General features: G+C 36.0%; 1 long non-coding RNA gene across 1 annotated transcript; it reads left to right on the forward strand.

Annotated features, from left to right (window-relative positions):
- Positions 1–359: 359 nt before the first annotated feature.
- On the forward strand, positions 360–16,530 carry LOC135327524 (uncharacterized). The gene is made up of 3 exons (XR_010387783.1): positions 360–795; positions 4,929–5,158; positions 6,087–16,530. It is a non-coding gene; the product is annotated as an uncharacterized LOC135327524 (long non-coding RNA).
- The last annotated feature ends 3,555 nt before the right edge of the window (positions 16,531–20,085 follow it).

Below are 20,085 nucleotides of genomic sequence, written 5' to 3' on the forward strand. Positions count from 1 at the left end.
GCTTTAGTATTTTGAAGATTATTGAAATTTGCAGTGTTTGAAAAACCCTAGAAGTTATGAACAAGAGCAGGCTCTGAGCTGGTGACATAGCTGCTCACACAAAGTAATAAAACATAATGTTTCCTTGGCTTCATGCTCTGCTCCAGTCTTCGAATTTTCTCTTTCTACATTAGTACTTTTCTAAATTATTTAAATTAACTTCTAAGCTACTGTTGTGATCCAAACACCCTACTTTTCATTATAGATTTCTTCCCTTTCCAGCAGTTTCCTGTAGTCACCTAGACTCTTTTGCTGTTTTTCTTTTTCTTTTAAATCTAACCATCTATAAGCCTTTATGTAAGATTTAGCAAAAAGAATTTACTTTCACACTTGTCATCTATTTGAATCCACATAAGGCGTTAGTAAAATCAACAGACAGACAGCAATGATGAAAGCCCAACTAAAGCAGAGTTTTGAATCTCTGCACTTTCTTCTAAAGAGAGAAAAAAAAAAAGGAAGAAACATTAGAAATTGGATGAATTCAGCTAAAAACTTAGTATTCATTTTAGTTGTAAGGTACACAATTAATGTGATAAGAGGTTGTACATAACATTGGAGAGAGAAAAAGTAGGAGGATATTAGGTTGTCCCTCTTTTCCTTTCATGTGTCTAACCTTCCTCTCCCATTTGTCTTCTCAGAAGGGTGCTCCGGTCCTTCTCCAGACTCCTTCCTCTCTCTACAACATAGTACCTGTCTCAGGCAGCTTCCAAGCTCACAGCTCTTCCCTACATCCCTCAGTCCAGTTTCGTCAGTGAGGTGACTCAATTACTTTACTTTTCCAGTGACTAGCCAAGTTTGCAGTGTGAGAACCGATCTAAGCTTGTACACAACAGAAATGTTCTTTGCTAGTTAGAAAGACACTCCTGAGCTTATAAGTGAAAGCAGTTTTCTTTCCAGTGCTGAAGAGACTTGTTCAATCTTCACTAAAGTTGTTCATTTTCTGGGAGATCTTTTGCAAACATAAATAGCTTTAGTCTCCTTGTTGGCATCAGTGATCATAAAACCTTTACTTCTTCCAGAACTTATTTTATTATAATTTTCTTGCTTTGAAAGACTGTTTTTTAAAATATTCCATACCTCTACTGAGAATAGGACGTTGAAACTATTCTGCAAAAGATATGTTGCACAACTGCCTCAAGAAGTACGCTGATTTTCACTCACCTTGAAGAATAATTTGAGGTGAAGACATAAAAATGCTTGGGTGCAGAAACACACCTGTCCTTTTTATGTAGCGTTGTAAGAACCGAAGTCAGCTGAGACACTCAAGACCCTTAGATTTAGAATCTAAAGAATCTGAAATTAGATTAGAAAGACTTTTTTTTTTCAGATTAGATGTAAAATAAAGATTTTAGATTTACCATTTTGATGTGACTCAGTTCCCCTGCTATTCTGAGAGGGGTTCAGGTTTATTATGCTGCAAGGTATCATTTGTTTGGTCCATCCCTTTTCTCTGGACGTGCCAAAGGCAATGAGAGGGACTATAAGACAAAATTCTAAGTTTGTGGGCCGGGTTGTCTCTCTGCTTTGAACACTAGACAAAATGCATTATCTGCAGCTGCCTCAGCTTCCTTACATGTCTCACCATAATTCTTTCCAATGGTACACCATTTGAAACACATATGTTTATTCAGATTTTACAACTGGGCACATAAGGAACTACTGAATGGTATATAGACATTCAAAAGAGACAAAGTATTTTTATTATCTGAGAGCAGCAGTCATCTATTTTGATCTAGGTTTCAAAACAATGCTCTGAATAGGCTGTCAGCAACAGTTAATATTCTATTTGACCATTTTCACACAATAACAGAAGAAAAAGAGGACATTTCAGCCAAATACAAAAGATATTAATGTCTACACACCACAAATGAGTAAAATGTCATAACGAGAGCTAAAACATTCTATTCTCAATTATTTTGATGGCTTAATTATTGATTCTTATTTTTTTTCCTATATAGAGAGTCTTGCACATCAAAATAACTGCTTGCAATAACATGACTTGTCCTCACTATTACATCCAAAAGAACAACTCTCCAAAAGAGAGGAAAAGGATTAAAGCTTATATCTCAGTTCATTTTTTAAATGTAAAATAAACTACTTCAAGCTACTTACATGAAAACTGATAATCTGTTAGCCTACTCCAATATTCAGTCACAGAATAATTTGGAATTGTAAAAGAGAAATTGTAAAAGATTAAATAATTTGGAATTATAAAAAGGTGGTAAATGATTAACTTTGATGCTTTTAGGTAATTGGCTAATTTTTTTAGCTCTAAGAATTGTACATTTTCCCAGTGGTGACATGCCAATTAAGATGGAATGGTACAAATTTCTGCTAGTGATTAAATAATGTAAATAATCAAATTGTTCTTGACAAAGTGTTGGTAGGTAAAGTGGAGAAACACATTATGTGATATTACTGGTGCAATTTTTTATTTTACCTTTGTTGTTCTGACCAGTTTAACAGGTCATCAGCACATTTTATTACTGACTTTCAGTCACAAAAATCTATTTCAGGGCCAAAAAAGTAATTGTTATTTAAGTTTAAGATGCATTAATGTGTCAGTCAGAAAGATAAAACAGGGATAAAACTGTAGCTAAGTATTACTTTTTTCTTATAAAACCCAAATTCTGATTTACTCTTTTCTGAAAGTTATTAGTGGCATAGGTAATTTATTGTAAGAAGAATCTCACTCTATAAGTATTTTTGTACACTGCCTGGCAAAAAAAGTAATAAATTCAATCCCAATGTAATACATTTTAATAGATTCAGAATGTAGAATTATGAATCTCTCAGAAGTTATTGTAACCTTCTCAATGGTGTGAAGTCAGTAACAATATTTATTTTGGTCCTAAGGGGGGACAGTTTTATTTCAAATAATGCTGCACAACATTATTATTCTTACTAATACGATTTGGAGCATCTGATATAAATCATACCTGTTTCCTTGGTGTGTAAGTGTAACAACACTTAACTCTTCTGAGTATTAAATGATGATATATGCCTCCTGTTCAGAGACGAGCAGATCATGTTCAGAAAGATGCAAGGTGAGACTGACATTTTCGTGTCTCATATCCTTAAGAAACGCAAAATGTCTTTTGTTTATAAATGAGAGAGGAAATACATTTGAGGAGTAAGTTTAAGACTTCATTTTTCCATGCTCAAAATCATGTACTGCTAAAGATTGCTAACCTGTAAATTTAAAGCCAGTTGCTTGTGTCTTCATTTTCACACCTACAAAACTGGAGTGACAGTCCTTTTTCCGTAACACATGAGTATTCAAAAAGGGAAAATAAATGCATTAAGAACATCCTTAAGTATTTTCAGTTGATTGTAATTTTTTGCTTGATTGGATAATATTTTTTTATAATATAACCATTTTTGCATAGTCATGACATTAAGAAATACAAATACAGGTGAATCTAGAAATGTAAAATAAATATATTCGATTTATATATCATAGAAAAAGAATTCCTTAAGGATAGATTTAAAATTATTGTTTTAAACCTAAAGAAGGCCTCAATTCTTTGGACAGGGTATATTACTTCAGTACTATAAGTTAATTTAGAGAAGCTAAGATTTTGCGTAAGAGCTGGAAAGTAGACAAGGAAAAGGTTCAACGAAAGCAAGAATGTACTATGCCGAAAAGAAAAAAAGAAAACATTTTGTAGCCAGAAGGAAAACGTTAGTGGAATTCCTCAGATATGAGCCTTAGGACTGATTTTATCTGATATTTTTAATAGAAACAGGATGCAGAAGAATATAGACAGGAGATACTACAACCTGCTGATGCTACAGTGTTGGAAGATGCCAACAGAGATGGAGAATGAAATTAAGAGAGATAAATGGAAAAAAAAAATAGTGCGTTGTGGAAGACAATTGTCCCTAGGTCCTGACAAAACATTCTGGGTGAACTTGGACTCTATATTTAGAAACAAATGGCAGGAAGATTGTGAATTATCAATACAATGCAACTGTGAGAAGAGCAGTAACATCCAAAGGCATATAAGACAATAAAACCACTGTAGATAAGGCCGTGTTAGAGGCACCATGCCATATTATCTAAAAAATCACATATGACATCTGTGACTCATGTTCAAGAAAGATGAATTACAACTGAAATCGTACACCAAGGGCTAACTACATAGCAAAAACTTGTGGTATGAGATTAAAAGAATATTGCTGCTCTATCCAGAAATGCAAAGGCTCAGGGGGAGCAAGATTGCTCTGTATAAACTACTTACACAGTTGCATAAACTCCAGGAAGAAAATTCAGTTATTTAAATCAAAAGGCAATTGCCACAGGAACACATGGGAGTATTTTATTGAACATAGGCTAGAAATTAAGAGTCCTAATCATAGGAGGAGTGAGGTTCTGATACTGCTTTCCAACAGAAGGGAGAAAAAACTATTTTGAATACCTTTATTAGAGGCACTTCATGATGTTTATTGCCTAGAGTAGCAAGACAGTGACCCCAAAGGTCCCCTCTAGTGCTTTATGCATGACTGCTCAGATCTATATTGTCATGCAAGTAAATGGCCAAAGGTCTGTCATTATGTCCAGAGTGCTAACTACTGCAGTTTCAGTAGTTTTCTTCTGTCAGTGGAAAAGAGGAAATCTTTTCTCAGGCACATCTCAACTCCTTTTTTCTCCTGCATGTTAATATCTGGAAGTGTGAGTTAAAATTCAGCCTTCTTTGGTGATTTACTCAGAATTTCAGACAGAAATGCTTATAAGATAGTGAGACCCATAAGAATAGCTGAAGATGTTGTCCCCTTCCATCTTCCTTTTCCACAGACCTGATTGCTTCCTACCCCCTTTTTATCTTCACTGCTGAGTTCATGATCCTGATTTCTAACTAGCTGTTATATGGCATCTCTTTTGGTAGCCGAGGTGGATGTACTGGTACACAAACAAGAGAGACAAAGCGTTGGACCTAGGCTTCTTACCCCCTCGATGTACTGATGCAGTAAAGCAGCAAGGCATCACGTGGACACAATCAGTGAAAACAAAAAGCCAGATATCTAGCCTGTCCAGATTGCATCAGCCATCCTGTAACTCACTGCCAAAGCCAATGTCACCAAACTTGATGGGAAATATGAAAAAGAGGACAATGTGGTAAGTATCCTGTGAATATAAATTACACATATTGTTTTTTGTACTACTATAATTATACAACAACAGGATCAGTGAAAGCTTGCTCCAAGTCAAGACATTTAAAAACATAGTGTTTTTGCTTCTACAACACAGTAAAATGCCTTTTCGAGATTAAGATGCCCTTGTGAATTCCTAATAGAGTCATATAATTATACATTTGAATAAATTGATAGGAATATAAAATATCCTGGAGAATAACATCCAACTTCACTGCAAAAACACAGTACCTATTTTGCTATCAAAGTTGCTGTTATTTTTTTCCTTTTCTTTATTTTTTCTCTCTTCTCTTTTCCTTTTCTTCAGTCAGCTGAATCTATCTTGGCTATTTTCTAAACAAATAATTGCCTAATGTTCAATGAAAAAGCCAAGAGGGGTTTTGTACTAAGAATGTGAGTATAATCTTAGGAGTTTAGTAGAAACAGTATCTTTATAGGAAAGGCAAAACTGGCAAAGAACTGTCAATCCCAGGGGCCATTTTTGAGCTATAAGGTATTTAATTGCAACTATAACTTCCTTAGTGGATGCTGGGAGATCTAACTTTTTACTGTTCTCATGATCTAGTGCCAATTTAGGAAATGCCTCTGGGTGAACTTCCATTTGAGAGTATAGTCAAATAAAAAATTCTATGCAAATATTGTTATCTTCCTTTAAAATCTCACTCTTATTTTCCCTTCAGAATTCTTCACTGTCATGTTGGGTTTTTTATTTTTCTTGGCATTCAAACAGCTGGTAACTAGTAGGCACCTGGATATTTATTCTCTTTTCAATAAGCTGTAGCATTCAAAGCAAAAAGAGAATAATCATGTTCATTTATGTTCAGCATTTTCTGTGCATATTTGGGACAGAAGTCCTTGTTTAGATCATGTTAACACTTGAACTTTTTTTGTAGCTCATTCAAGTGAAGGGTTGAAAGCAAACTGTTTAAGTTTTTCTGATCTGAAAAGGGACTTTGACATGGTGAGTGGACCTGGATTTTGAATTGATAGAAAACATGCATTTTCTGATGGAAAACTCAGCTATTCAGGAAACAGCCTGCTGTTCTGCTGGATTCATAAAAACAGCAATGTACTGTGCATGCCAGAACAAAGATTGTCAGAATCATTTCTTGTCTCTTTTCTACCTTCATAATTTGCCTAAAGATGCTGGTTAAGTAGGTTTGAAAGCTCCAGATGGGCTTGGGATTTGTGTTGGCACTGTGGGAGGGTTGCTTTGCTCCTCCAAGCTATGTGTAGGTCTGAGATTACCAAATGGGTCACAGAGGAACTTTCGTTTGCCAGTGAGTGCACACTGAAGCAGGATCTTCTGCTAATGGAAGATCGAACTGCTGCCTCTGCAACTAGATTAGGAGTAATCATCAATGAAAATGTTTTGAATGATCAGGTCAACATTTATGGACAAGTAGCCGTTAATTATCCAGAAAGCTAGGTAGTCAGTGTGAAATCAAATCTTCTTTCTTCTCCCATGCTAACAGCACACATCTACCCCTCCTACACCATTGTACACACTTAGATGCAGTAACAGAAGCATGTTACTCTGTTTAGAGATTATTCATAATTTCAGAGGATTATTTTAGTTCTTAAAGGAGTATTAACTGCTTTGGCCAGTCTGACCATAGGAGTCCTACCTAAAGGTGACTGCAGTGGAGTGAATTCCTTTCCTTACCTACAATGGGCTTTGGATCAGATGCAGATCAGAAATTTTACATCAGGCATCTTTTCACCCTGCTGACAGATTTCACCAAATTTGGCAGAATGCCACTTGCATCTATTGAAGTACTACTAATAACAAGCCAGGTGTAACGTACTAGGCACATAGCTTGGATGGATGACACAGGGTTGCTCAGCAGCATCTGTCTAAAGATCTATCACATGGAAAAAAGAAAGCATGATTTCTCAACAATATGTTTTAAAGATACCTGAAAGGAACACTTGAGTGAGTGTAACTTCCTGGCAAATTCTTCTAGCTTTTAGCCACAAAGAGACAAAAATGGAATAGAAAGATGAGGAAAGCAGTGGACTTCTTGGCCAAAAAACCTTTCAATGTGAAAGGTGCCTCAGCAGCAAAACATTGGTTTGCACTGGGCAGAGCTATGAAACATTCACTAAAAAACATATAGCAGACTTATAAGCCACGTACACAGTTCCTAAGCTTGCTTTGCTCTCCTGCTGTATACCACACAAAATTTTACTAAAATAATTACATCAAGCTGAATCAACACCTCTTTCTAATTTGGTACATGTCTCCATGCAGATATTTTTGTTTTGGATTAAGCGTCCTGTGTCAATTTACTCTGTGTTGTGTTTCCCTCTATTTCAGCACAGTTTAATTCAACAGAACAATAGAACACATGCAATTTCAAGACTGGCCTCAAATAACTATCAAACGATTTGAATAGAAGACAGTTTTGTTGTTTTGGTGAAATTATTTGCATGGATGCTTCTCAGCGTGGACAGCGAGGGTCTGATCCAAAGTCCATTGTACATAAGGAAAGGAATACAATCTACTCCAGTCAGTTTTAGGTAGGACTCCCGCAGCCAAATGGCCAAAGCACTTAATACTCCTTCAAGAACCATTGTAATCCCTGACATTTTGAATATAAATTAAGAGTAATGGTAAATCAGGATTTAGGCTGGTACTCCTCCAGCAGAAGTTCACTAGTGTGAAATGACTACTGGGTGCTCCTAGGACTGCAGGTTTCACACACCCACCAGGTGCTGTTCAAGAAAAGTTACTGCAGGGTGGGGAGGTCCTACCTGGGCAAGGGAGACACATACCTCTGTCCTTCCACCAGAAGGAGAGCTCTCCACTCATGAGTGGGGGGGTCTGAGCTAAGGAGTGGTGCTTTCATTCTCAGAAATACAGTGTGAATTTGGCTCCTGCATCCTCTCCAACCACAGGAACAGAAACAAGCATGTCATGTTTGCACTTCTCCACGTTTCTGCACATATCTGGGCTAAACTCTGATGCATTTCCTTGAAGGTTTACAATTCATCTCATAATTCCTCCCAGAAAGTACAGAATATTAGTAGGAGTAGTTGTTGCATTCAAGAATTGACTATAGCATAATATTTTGGCTTTTGGGGGCGGAGGGGGGAAGATGAGATTGCTAGGAATCAGTCTGGCGTCAGCCATTATTTTCCAAGTTGTGAGTTAAACCCTGATCATTAAAAGGTCTCTTGTGTAAAATTATAAGCCTTTACATTTTAGCTGGACCCTATTGAGAAAAAATCTTTGACAGCCATTCCTCAGGGGCTGTTAGTTTATTTAGAAAGAAAATGAGTCTCTTGAGAAAAACAGAGCATTTAGTGAATGAAAAAAAAAAAAAACGGATGGGTTTGACCTCTTAATGGTGGGCTTATTTCTTTTGCATCCTGTGAAGCTCACTTTAACTTGGTGGCAACTATGACAGTATTATGAAATAACAAAGTAGATTTTGTAATTTAGCTTGCTTCTTTACTTGTGGATTATAAATATATACATTTATGCATGGAAGTGCATGTTGAAACAAACTACCACTGACAGATAGTCTTAGTATTAAAGGATTTAAATAAGACTAACATTATCCTTCATAATACCAGTATGAGTTGTTCATTATGAGGTGAAATTGTGTAATGCTCTGTTAGTTCCTTACAGCTACTTAATAAGCATAATTGAGGACATTAGTCATGTTCATCTCTTTCTGGACATTCTTGGCTTCCCTTTCTGCTACTTCCGATGGTTCTTGAGGGTAAGTAAAGCTGTTTGTGATCTATTTAAAATCACATAAATATATTTAAAATTAGTATATGTGTATATAACAATTTCTGGCTTTGTGATGGAAGTTGAGGTGCTTGATTTACTTATCTTTAGTATTAGGTGATTCTTCTTAATAAATTTGAATGTGGGTTTCATGCTTGGTACAAAGTGTTACTTTATGGATGGTTGTTCTTTGTTAGTAAGTCTTCCATGATCTTGTCTAGGCATTTGTACAACTTTCAGTGAATAGGAGACCTGGTTCCTCTCTTTTTGTTTATGTTTATTGTAGAAAGAGGTAAAAAGATAAGAATGTTATTGAGCTGATGCATTAAAAAATTATATGGTTACACTTCAGACATAAATAATATATCATTGACCAATTCAGATGAGGCTGCATTCACTCATAAAGTTGAGGCTTGGGAATAAAATTGTGGGAGGTAGGCACTGATACCACATAGAATGCTATGAGGGTGCTCTGTAACATGTTGCATTATATACACCCTGAGAGTGCTTTTAAAATCAAAACTAAAATAACTATTTCGTTCAAGCATTTAAGAATAGAGTTAGAAAAAATTATTCACAAACCTGAGCAAATCTCTGTAAAAGCTCTTCAGAATACCTTGCTATATCTCTTATGAGTGATGGATAAATAGAAGAAGAGACATATGTGGTCATCATATAAAAAGTGCAAAAAGTATAGCTATATTAAGAAACTCATCAAGAAAACATAATATATTCAAGAACAAATATTGTTTGATCAAATGTGGCTAAAAACTTTGTGATAATGTTGGCTAGCATACTTTCTACAACAAACTGAATATATCTTTACATCTGATCTCTCATAACTGTCATTTTTGCCTTGCTGTCACATCCAGTATCTAAATATATTAGGGTGAGCTATGAATTGGAAGAAAATTTTTTCTAATGATACACTTAAAATGACCTAGAGAGCAAACACTGGAATAAAGATATTCTTCTGTGACATTAACCTAAAAACACTAGCATGTGACCTTTTGGGTCATATCTGAGTAGATAAGACAAACGAGGAGAGGGAAAGTGGTTGATAATAGTTAAATAATAGAAAATAATTAGGATCTGAAAGTGCAGAAAAAATAAGAAGGGAAAAAAAAGAGGATCTAGGAAAAAATTAATAGCTGCCCAAATAATGATAAAAAAGGGTGCTTTTGATCAGCTTAGGTCCATTTCTAGGTGGAAATTAGAGATTTGTTACAAATGCTGCAATAAAATATCTTTCTGGATATTTTTTGTGGTGCTTTTGTTCACATCCAGTTCTTGAAGGAAGCAGAGGAGGGAACAGACTGTGTATTTTTTACATTTTGAGTACTCTCATAACCAGTTTACTGAGGGGGAACTCTTTTCAGGACCTGAAATTCCATGTTGGAATTGAGGATATTTTTTCAAAAAAAAAAAAAAAAAGAGAGAGAGAGAGAGAGCGCGCAATAGATTGCAATGTATAGTTTCAGCTTTGGAAAATTTATATTTCTTGGTAAAATACTACTTTAAAATACTTAATCACAGTTCTCTCTCAGAGCAAAGAAAACTGGCAGTATTTACAAAATGCTCTGGGAAGACTTTGGAAACAAATTTCTCTAAAATACAAAGAACAGAATCATGTGGAACTTCTCTGTAGAACCTAATCTGTGGAATTTATTCTCCTGTGTGGCTGAAAGATTACAGCAATTTATGGACAAACAAGAAAAGGCGCAGTGTGGAAACAACGCTTTACAAGCCTGCCAGTGTTCACAATTAGATTTTGAAATACTAGAGACAGTTCAGAAGAACTCCATGGGAATAATTAAAGTTTCAGGAAATTTTTCTATAGCAAGTGCCTCAGGGAGCTCAATCTTCTTAATTTATCAGAGAAAAAGTTGATCTGATTGTGACTATCTATATAATAAAATGCTTCGCAGATTGACGAGGCAGTAGCATATAAGAAGATATTGGAAGCTAAAACTAGACCAAGCCCGACTACAAAAAAAGACAAATTTTTAGCAGCAAGGAAAATTAATCATTAGAACATCATGTCAAATTTGTGTTAGTTCATTCATCACTGAACACTTTAAAATCAAGATTGTTTGAGTTTCATTTTTGTCTAATGCTCCAGTTTGGCTACAAAAGCTTTAAGACAGAAAGTTTCATAAATTAGCTTAGCACGATGGATTTCATAATCGCTGTATCTACTGCCACCCCCAACACAGCATGAAGTTCAGAGATATAATATAAGTTTAAAAGATAGACATACATCTACTTCAACAGTAAATGTAAGTCAAAGCATGGAAGTAGATCACTAAAGATTGAAGAGTAAGATAAATAGTTGTATAGATATTCTGATACTTGAGCGTGTCTATTATTATAGCTTATACTGCCTGTGACAAAGCTCTTGTGCAAAATATAAAAAAAAACTATTAAAACCTTTTGATACTCACTGCTGAAATTGTTATCACTGCAGTGATATAAAATAAGAAGAAATTACAAAAGCAATTGATGAAAAACAGAATTTGTCTTAATCTACCAATATCAATATCTTTCTGGCTTATGTTATGTATGCTTTGGACAGCATTGTTGCAATTCATGAGAAAAGTATAAAAATATTCGAATAAAAAATTAATTCACAGAGTAGCCTTTAAAGCTTGGTAGAACTGAAAAATTTTTTATTACCTTTCCCCTTCCAATTCCAAAATAGAAACATAATAACTCATTCAGGTGAAACACTGATGTCTGTATTTCAAAGCATTTTCAAAGCAAAGAAATAGTATGATTCTGTTAAAAAACTAAATTTGGAAAAGACTGGCAAAATACCTATGGGGAGCAATAAATAAATCCCCTACATGGATCTTCACAATATGCATTTATAACAAATGGTTCTATTTCAAGCCAAGTTCTGTTAATTGCTTTTTCTTAGTATCCAGACATCATGATTTTTAACTCTCTCTCTGAGATCTGGAGAACAAACATTCATCAGCTGCCCAATTTGTTGTGAAAACATTAGCTCTCAAGTGAAATTTTAACATTTCAAAATGTCTCTTTCACATTAGACTTGTTTTGCCACTGTTGTAAAATGTGTATTCCTATGAAAGGACACAAAAGGATCTCTCTGCTTAAAGTCAAATGTTTTCTAATTGCAAGAGAAAAGAACCTGAGAAGCAGATTTCTATCTAACGGAACAAAGCCTTGCTTATGCTTTCTGTGGGGAGAAGATATTTTTGCTATTGAGGTGCCGATAATATTTTGCTTGAAAATAAATTGTTTACCATAACTATTCTAGATGTTACATTACTACGGCGAGAATGCATTTCCTTGATATCACCATACTGTGTACTCAGACATAGAGATTTAGAACCATCCTACAAATAACAATGGCAGTAGTTAATGTCCTCAAGAATAATTCATAATTTTTGTTGATCATAGAAGAATGACTCATGTCCAGCTCAGTAGCGGCCAGAAAGCTTTTGTGAGAATTAATGGTTTTGAGGCTAATTCCTAAAGGGTAGATAACCACACAGAAATCTCATCAGCGGAGCATCCTTGTGGAACAACCATGGCACGAGCTACCATACAGAGGAGGAAAACGAAGCTGTTTCTGTAACTTGGAGCTCTTATCTAGCATTTGTAAGTCAGTTCCAAATCTCTCCATATGACTGTGGGCAGATTGCCTAGGACCAGACTCAGGTTCTTAAAGAAGGTCTCAGGCAGAAATTAAGTGCTAAGTAGAAAACTATAATTCAAAATACCCTGACAACTCTACCAAACACTGCTATTGATATTGCCTTAGCACCTGCTTCTGCTTTTGAACATGCAGAGAAATCCTTCAGCCATGGTAGCACGGAGCTGCTCAGCACCTGGTTGGCGCGTAGTCCGGATCGGAAAGAGGTGTTCCTCTCCCGCAGGGAGCTTTAATACGAAGGCATGAACACAGCCCTATTTCTCACTTTATAACAGCTCACATTTGCGTAATTACAGCACTCTCTGAGAGCTGAGAGCTGTGCGTCTGCAGTCCATCAGGCAGGGTCCCTGAGCCCCCGTCCTCCACGTGCCTCCCACCTGCCCAGCCATGAACTGGTTTGTTACCACCCACGGTGTCTGCCTCCTGCTCCAGTGTTTCTTTCCTCGGCACGCTCTTTTGGCACACTGTTCTCCTTCCAGTAGGCAGGTCTAAAACGATCAGCCAGGTGCACTATACACAGCCTCTCCTGCTCTCCAACGGTGACCGTAGGTGTCAGATGCAGTGTTTTGGTGTCCTTTCTTCACTCCTGGTGCTCCTAAGGAGGTGATCCAAGTTTCAGTGAACCCAGATCTAACTTCCTTTTCTCCTTCTTCAAATCTGAAGTAGTAAGACAGCACAAACTTATAAGAATAAATGTATTCAAGAGTTTTCAGGTTTCAGCTCTATGGGAATGGGCACAGAAGGCAATATGGTATGGAACGGGCAGAAAAATGAGCAGGTTAGATATGCTTTTGTCTCATGTCATAGTTGTAGTTGAGGTATAAAAGTGATCATTTGTTTTTGCTATTCTCTGACTAAAATGGAGGATAAAAAGGGATAGAGAAAAGATCCTTAATTGGCAAATCTCTTATTATAGAAAAATATAATGTCTGGACATATGTTTACTGCTCATAGGTACAGCTTCTTAAAAGAAGCAAGCAGAAATTATCATAAGAATGAGTAAAACATAGATTTGTTACTTTAAATTTTGAATAAATAGTGCTCACAACTGAATTAAAATAATTTATTAATTTATTTTTATTTTGATAATGTGAATAAGCCTCTTGGGATTTGTCCACTTTATTTTAGACTTAATTCTACCTATTTCTGGGAGGATTATATGGGTATTTACTTGAAATTTGTCCTGTAAAAACCATGCGGATACTTTTATTTAACCTATATTGAATGAATGATTTGCTTGCTGCATAAACTACCTCTTCCTTTTTGGTTTCTTTTTACCTTTTTGCTTATGAATTGCAGGTTCCATATGCCTTCAGTGAATCATTCTGCCTTTGCTTATTATTTGTACCTTGAAAGAATTTATAGGCTGTGATCATGAACCCTGAGTTTTTCTTTTTATTTCTGTACTGTGCTAATTTATCTTCCTTCAGTCATTTCTAGAAACCTTGTATTATTTTTGTTGAGTGTCATTCCTATTCGTTCAGTTCTTACATTTCCTTCCTAAATTTACCACAGGACTCTATCTGGGCAATATCCATCTGATTGTAAACCACTAAAATATGTGTTCTTCTCCAAGCCTCTTGTTTGGTTTGCCCATCCCTAAATTAAAGGTTTAAGGAGCAAAGCGAAAAAAAAAAAACATTTCTGAAGTGGTACTTATAAAAAACAGATAAAAATGCTTAATAAATGATAAAAAGTAGAGCAACATTCATGATGAAAGTTGATTTTCACAATGTTCTACTGCTAACACTGTGTAGTACAAAGGCTTTTTCAACATGGCATTATGACTGCTATAATAAAAGAAATTGCACAAACAGTTATCTGTGATGCAATGGTGTGCCGCATCTGTCCAACGCAAGAATGAGTTTCCTGCATCAGTACTGTTTATTAGCAGATAACAGTATTAGAGGGCAATTCTGTAAATAGGATATCACCATTTCCTGTCACACCAAAATTAAATCAGGGAGCAAGAAGAGTATTTTTTTAAAAATAAACCGCTTCATTTTATGCTGATTTGTCTTCTTCTTGATATGTCTTCTAATTAAAGCTGTGCCAGCTTTTGAGGAAACAACAGCAAATGCACCCAGTTCATTTCTTGTTACCTGATCACACGTTACATGGTGCCCAATTACTATGACCTAAAGAAAAACAAAAAAAACCCCACTAATTAAAAATGGTGATATCAGTAGGTTAGAAGTTCATTGATGGGTGAATACTTCCTTCTCCTAAGACATATGACTTAGAAAAAGATTTTTAGAAGGAAACAACAAAAGGGAATTGAAGAAGAAACTAAAGAAAGACCACGAAAAGAGAAAGAAACAGAAATTCTAATATTAGAGTTGGAATAAAAGATACTTCACAGATTCATAGAACGTGACTTTCTTCCAGTTTACAGTCCTTTTTGCTTCCTATGATAAGCCCTCAGGACCATATTACCAAATCACATAGGAACCAAATTCAACAGAGCTGCTGGGCTCCCCTGAAACATTCACCAAGGTCACTCCTAAAAGCAGATGGATTGAAATAGGAGTGAAGGGTGATGGGTTAAAACAGCCAGCTCAAACTCCCACAGCAAAATTGTGGAACCAGCATAAAATTCAGCACTACTTGAATTTGTTACTTACTTAATTCACTTATGGATATGTTTTGGCTGGTTCATTTTACCCAGGGAATGTTTTACAGCACAACTACTCAACCTCCAAAGGTTAACTACTCAAACTCCAGTAGTTACACTAGACAGTACATACCTCAAGTAAGGTGCCATCAGGCTCCTCTTTCCATTAGGAGCTACTAAGTTCATTAAGGGTCTGGAGCATCTGACATACGTGGAAAGGCTGAGACAGCTGGGACTGTTTAGCCTGGAGCTCCAGGGCATCTTATCAGTGTATACAAATATCTGAAGGGAAGATATAATGAAAACAGAGCCAGACTCTTTTCAGTGGCTCCCAGTGACAGGACAAGAGGCAACGGGCACAAACTGAAACACAGGAAGCTTCGTCTGAACATGAGGAAAAACTCCTTTACAGTGAAGGTGACTGAGCACTGGAACAGGTTGCCCAGAGAGGAGGTGGAGTCTCCATCCTTGGAGATATTCAAAAGCCATCTCAACAAGGTCCTAGACAACATACTCTAGGTGACCCTGCTTGAGCAGGGGGGTCAGACTGGATAATCTCCAGAGGTCCCTTCCAACCTCAGCTATTCTGTGACTCTGAGACTCAGTTCCTCTGCTGTGATTCTGGTATAGGCCTTCTCCCATACTCATTGACCAATATTTAGATAAGTTGTGCATCAAGGTAGAGAAGAATTTTCCATTTTGCATAATATTTCCACAGTTATGATCAAGAAAATATTCCAGGTTCAAAGCCTTTCTGGGTTTGCTGGTGGATTGTTGTCCCTTGGCTCTGGACCTCGGTCCAGCTTTAGGAGACAGTGCAGATCTCATTATTTTCTAACCTTTCAGGAGAGAGGGACATGACAAGATTTTTGCTCAAGGGAAGACTGAATATATTTTTGGATCTATCAGTTTTCTGCCTGGTTAACTCTGGCTATGTATGTGAAGGTAGGCTGGTGGAGTCACTGGAATATGTGTATTTTTTTTGTGTGGAATTGTCAAAATCAAACAAAGCAATGGGTATGTGTTATTTCCTTCTCTATGTAAATCAAAAAACTAATCAGTTCATGGTGCTACTCACTGCATGCTTTGTAATAATAAGCAGCATTTAATGTTTTATTTGCTTCGAAGAGTAACATTGGGAACAACTACACAAAATAATCATTCTTAGAGAGTCCCTTCAGCAAAATAGATATTCTCAAAGTCTAAAAATAACAGCAACACAATTAAGAAGAATCCCTCCAGTTTTATTATGCTGAATCATAACCTCAGATGGCATCCAATTTTAATCTTCTATTTGTTTTGAATGAGAATAGATTTAGTTTCAAAATATAAGATTTCAGAAACATATGTAAAATTCTGTTGTATCTGAGAGTTTCTTGTGCTTGTTTAGTATCTGTACCTGATTCTAAATCAGCCTAATGTAGTCTATGACTGAACAAAATGTGACTTGTGATTAAACATCTTGTAAGCTCCTTTCCTGGAATAAAAGTGCTATCTGAGGTAGAAAATGAGCTTCTCAATTGATGCTATTCCCAAATATCAAAATTTTTCTCAGCTCAGGGGAGATTTTTCAAAGAGTATAAATCTGATTTCCGAGAAACCAGACCCAAAATCATGAGAACAGCTGCTGAACTAAGAACTAAGATTAAAAAAAAAGCATGATGCATTTATATATGCTTACTTAATATCCTTTAAGAGAACACTGCAGTCACAGTGTTCATGTTTTTGACTGTTACATGTTTTTATTTAAAACCAGGAGAATTAGAAACACACTTTACTAAAAAAAAAGAAAAAAGTACACATCGCATGTAATCACTGGACTTTGAGAAATGGAGCTAGGAAACCCCCTTACTAAATTATTATTAATCTTGCTATATATTTATAATCGTGGACGATCCTCTATAGAATCCTGAGAGTTATATTTTTTATTTCATAGATATTTGTTTTATATGCTGCAAACTACTTCTTACTTTTTTTTTTATCTCCATCTAATTACATTAAGATTAATGTAGCTTCCAGATCTGGGATATTTTGTACCATCCCAAGTGATCCCCCCTGATGATCCTGAGGTAGAGACATGTTTTGAACTTTACCTATCAGAACACAGGTATATAAAAACAAGAAAACATCTAAAGGTATATCCACAAAATTGTGTGCTGTTTCTGATAGTGTCAGTCTGTGGTGGTTTAAGGACATGAGATAAACACAAGGCAAGTAAAAAGTGATACTTCCCTCAGCATGTACCCAAATGCTCCCATATTGCTGTATTTCTGCATTTATTTTGAATAACTTTACATATATTTTGTATTTATTTATTGCATTGCATACAACTAATGCATAAGGACAGACAGGAAGGAGTTTGTTGATTTTGTCTATGTCTATACTTTTGTGAGCATTACATTAATTTGCATACTCATGTCTAATAATCTTAACTTGTTGACCTCTTTCCCCATAGGCCATTTCTATGAACTACTGACATTTAGCCAGTTGGCCTATTGTTGAAAGCACTGACACTCAGGGATTCTTCTGAAACTTAATCTACGCTCCTCATTAACCTCATGCATTCTTTTTTAATTTGCACAGATGTGCATAAAGATAGGCTTTTACTTACAACACATCTGCCATTTTGCTGGAGGTGCATCTGTTTTTTGTATTTTCCCCTGGGCTATGTTTTGAGTTTGAGTTTGCAACAGACTGGTTCTTAAACCTCAGTGTTTTTTATATTTTAGGGTTGCCTGCTTTATAAATTACTTCCCTATAAATATAAGCTTGGCTTTTGCCTTGTATGTATTCTTTTAATGCTCAGTGTCTAGATTTACTAGTTTTCATGGACTTTTGGTGAAATGATCTAAAATGCTTCTTTGAATTATTTCATCCATATATGTAATCCATTCATGTAAAGGTTTTAACCATCAGCCTACTCCAATTCTGGACTGGATTCCAAAATTTGCAGGATCAAGAGCTAAGTATTCTAAACTTATATCTAGAGAATAGACTTGGGTCTGGGTCCTGTGTCCCTAAAAGATCTTTAATATGTTAGGAGATACTAAGTCATTGGTATTTTCCCAGTGTCCTCTTCCACTCCTGTATCTCTTTTCAGAACATCCTTTAAATTAAGAAAGACGTCAGACCTCTTCTGCCTTTAAATGCTTAAAATTTTAACACTAGTCAAACACTGTCTAGGAAAGTATGGAGGGCAGAGACATCTTTTTATGGCACACATTGTGGTCCATTATACCTATGAAAGCAATTAAGCAAACTTTTCAGGAGGTCACACCCTTAGTCTTACCTCCTTCATGACCTATCCTTTATTTGGTATGTTTTTTTGATATAATGTCTGTATGCTTACAAAAACCATAAAAGGTGGAGAACGGTAGTGATGCCCTGAGACTTCCACTTTTATTCTATTTCTGCCTGGGGGAGGAAGACGAACTGAAGGAGGTAGGAGGCAGCAATCCCTAGTTTGTCTGTGCAATCAGCTGCAGTTCAGTGTGCCCTCTCTCAAAAGTGTGTACACCTGGTTACAACAACCTAAATCCTACAAATGATAGGCAGGCAGTCATGCCAACTCTATCCTCCAGCAGATGCATTTGGGAGGGTAGCCTGTAGTTCCAAACTACTCCACCCAATATGCTTGATAGCATAGATATATTGCTGCTTTTTCCTTGATTCTGCTGGGAGCAAGCAGGTTATTCTTACAACTGGCTTCTTTGGGTCTACCTGTAAGAGTCATTTCTGGCATGCCTGGATGCCGTTACCCAACAGCACCAGCAGTCTTTTAAAAATCTTGGGACTGTTGATGTCATAGGCAGACTTATAACATTAAGTTCTAGGTTCTACATCTGTTTGAAGAGCAAACTCAAACAGCACTGAACTAGATAGCGTTTGACATCTCTGACCTGGGATCTCCATCTCTAGTGGGATTTCAAAGTTACTGCACCAGAGTTACTGCAATGTTGTTTCTAGTAAAAGTAAGTGGTGTTGATTATTCTTGGCCAATTCTAAATACCTTGGAAAATTTCACTTTGCTTAGGTTAACGCTATTCTGTGGATAGAACAACACAGTTTCCTGTGCTATCAGTTTGATTCACAACCCTTCATTTACACTAAAATAACCACAAAGTTATAAAATGTAAAATCCATTAATTTCCAGAAACACTTTTAAATAGAAAACAATGCCCAAAAGTGGAGCAAGCTAACTATGTACTCTGGGTGGAACATACTCATTTTATGATGCAGAAGCAATCCACCAATAAAAACAGAATTGTCATATATTAAAAATACTGTTTAAGTAATGTTAAATTATAGGACCACCATCATTCATTTAACAGACACGTTTCACAATGGCTATTCTGAATTACATAATTACCTTCTTAAATTCATTTTGCTATCTAGCAGAGGCATAGTCTTGTTTATATCCTTGGGTCAAATTCTACAAGGTACTGAGCATCCTTAGATGATGCCTAGAACTGTCTGCTCTTATCAAGGAAGCTGAGGGTGCTCTTCATCTCACAGCATTAGACATTACCTAAATTAATAGCATTCCTTCTTAGTTGTCATTCTGTCTTTTTCCTAACATACATATTTCCTTTTATGGAATCAGATTATGGCAGAGCAGTCAATTGCATGAGCAATATAAACTGAAAATTATATTGAGCAGCAGAGTTAAAGATTTACAAGGGCATTGTTTTTTCTTACCACTACTATAGGTCAGCATTTCACAATAACTGTATAAAAGATTTTTACCTGAAAAACCTTAACTTGATTTTTTTTTTAATCAGTACAAGTTTATGGTCAATATAAATCATCTTAAAGTTATTCATAGAAAATTTCTCAGTTGCTGCAAAACAGACA

Source organism: Dromaius novaehollandiae, chromosome 2, assembly GCF_036370855.1.
Source record: "Dromaius novaehollandiae isolate bDroNov1 chromosome 2, bDroNov1.hap1, whole genome shotgun sequence".
NCBI lineage: Eukaryota > Metazoa > Chordata > Aves > Casuariiformes > Dromaiidae > Dromaius > Dromaius novaehollandiae.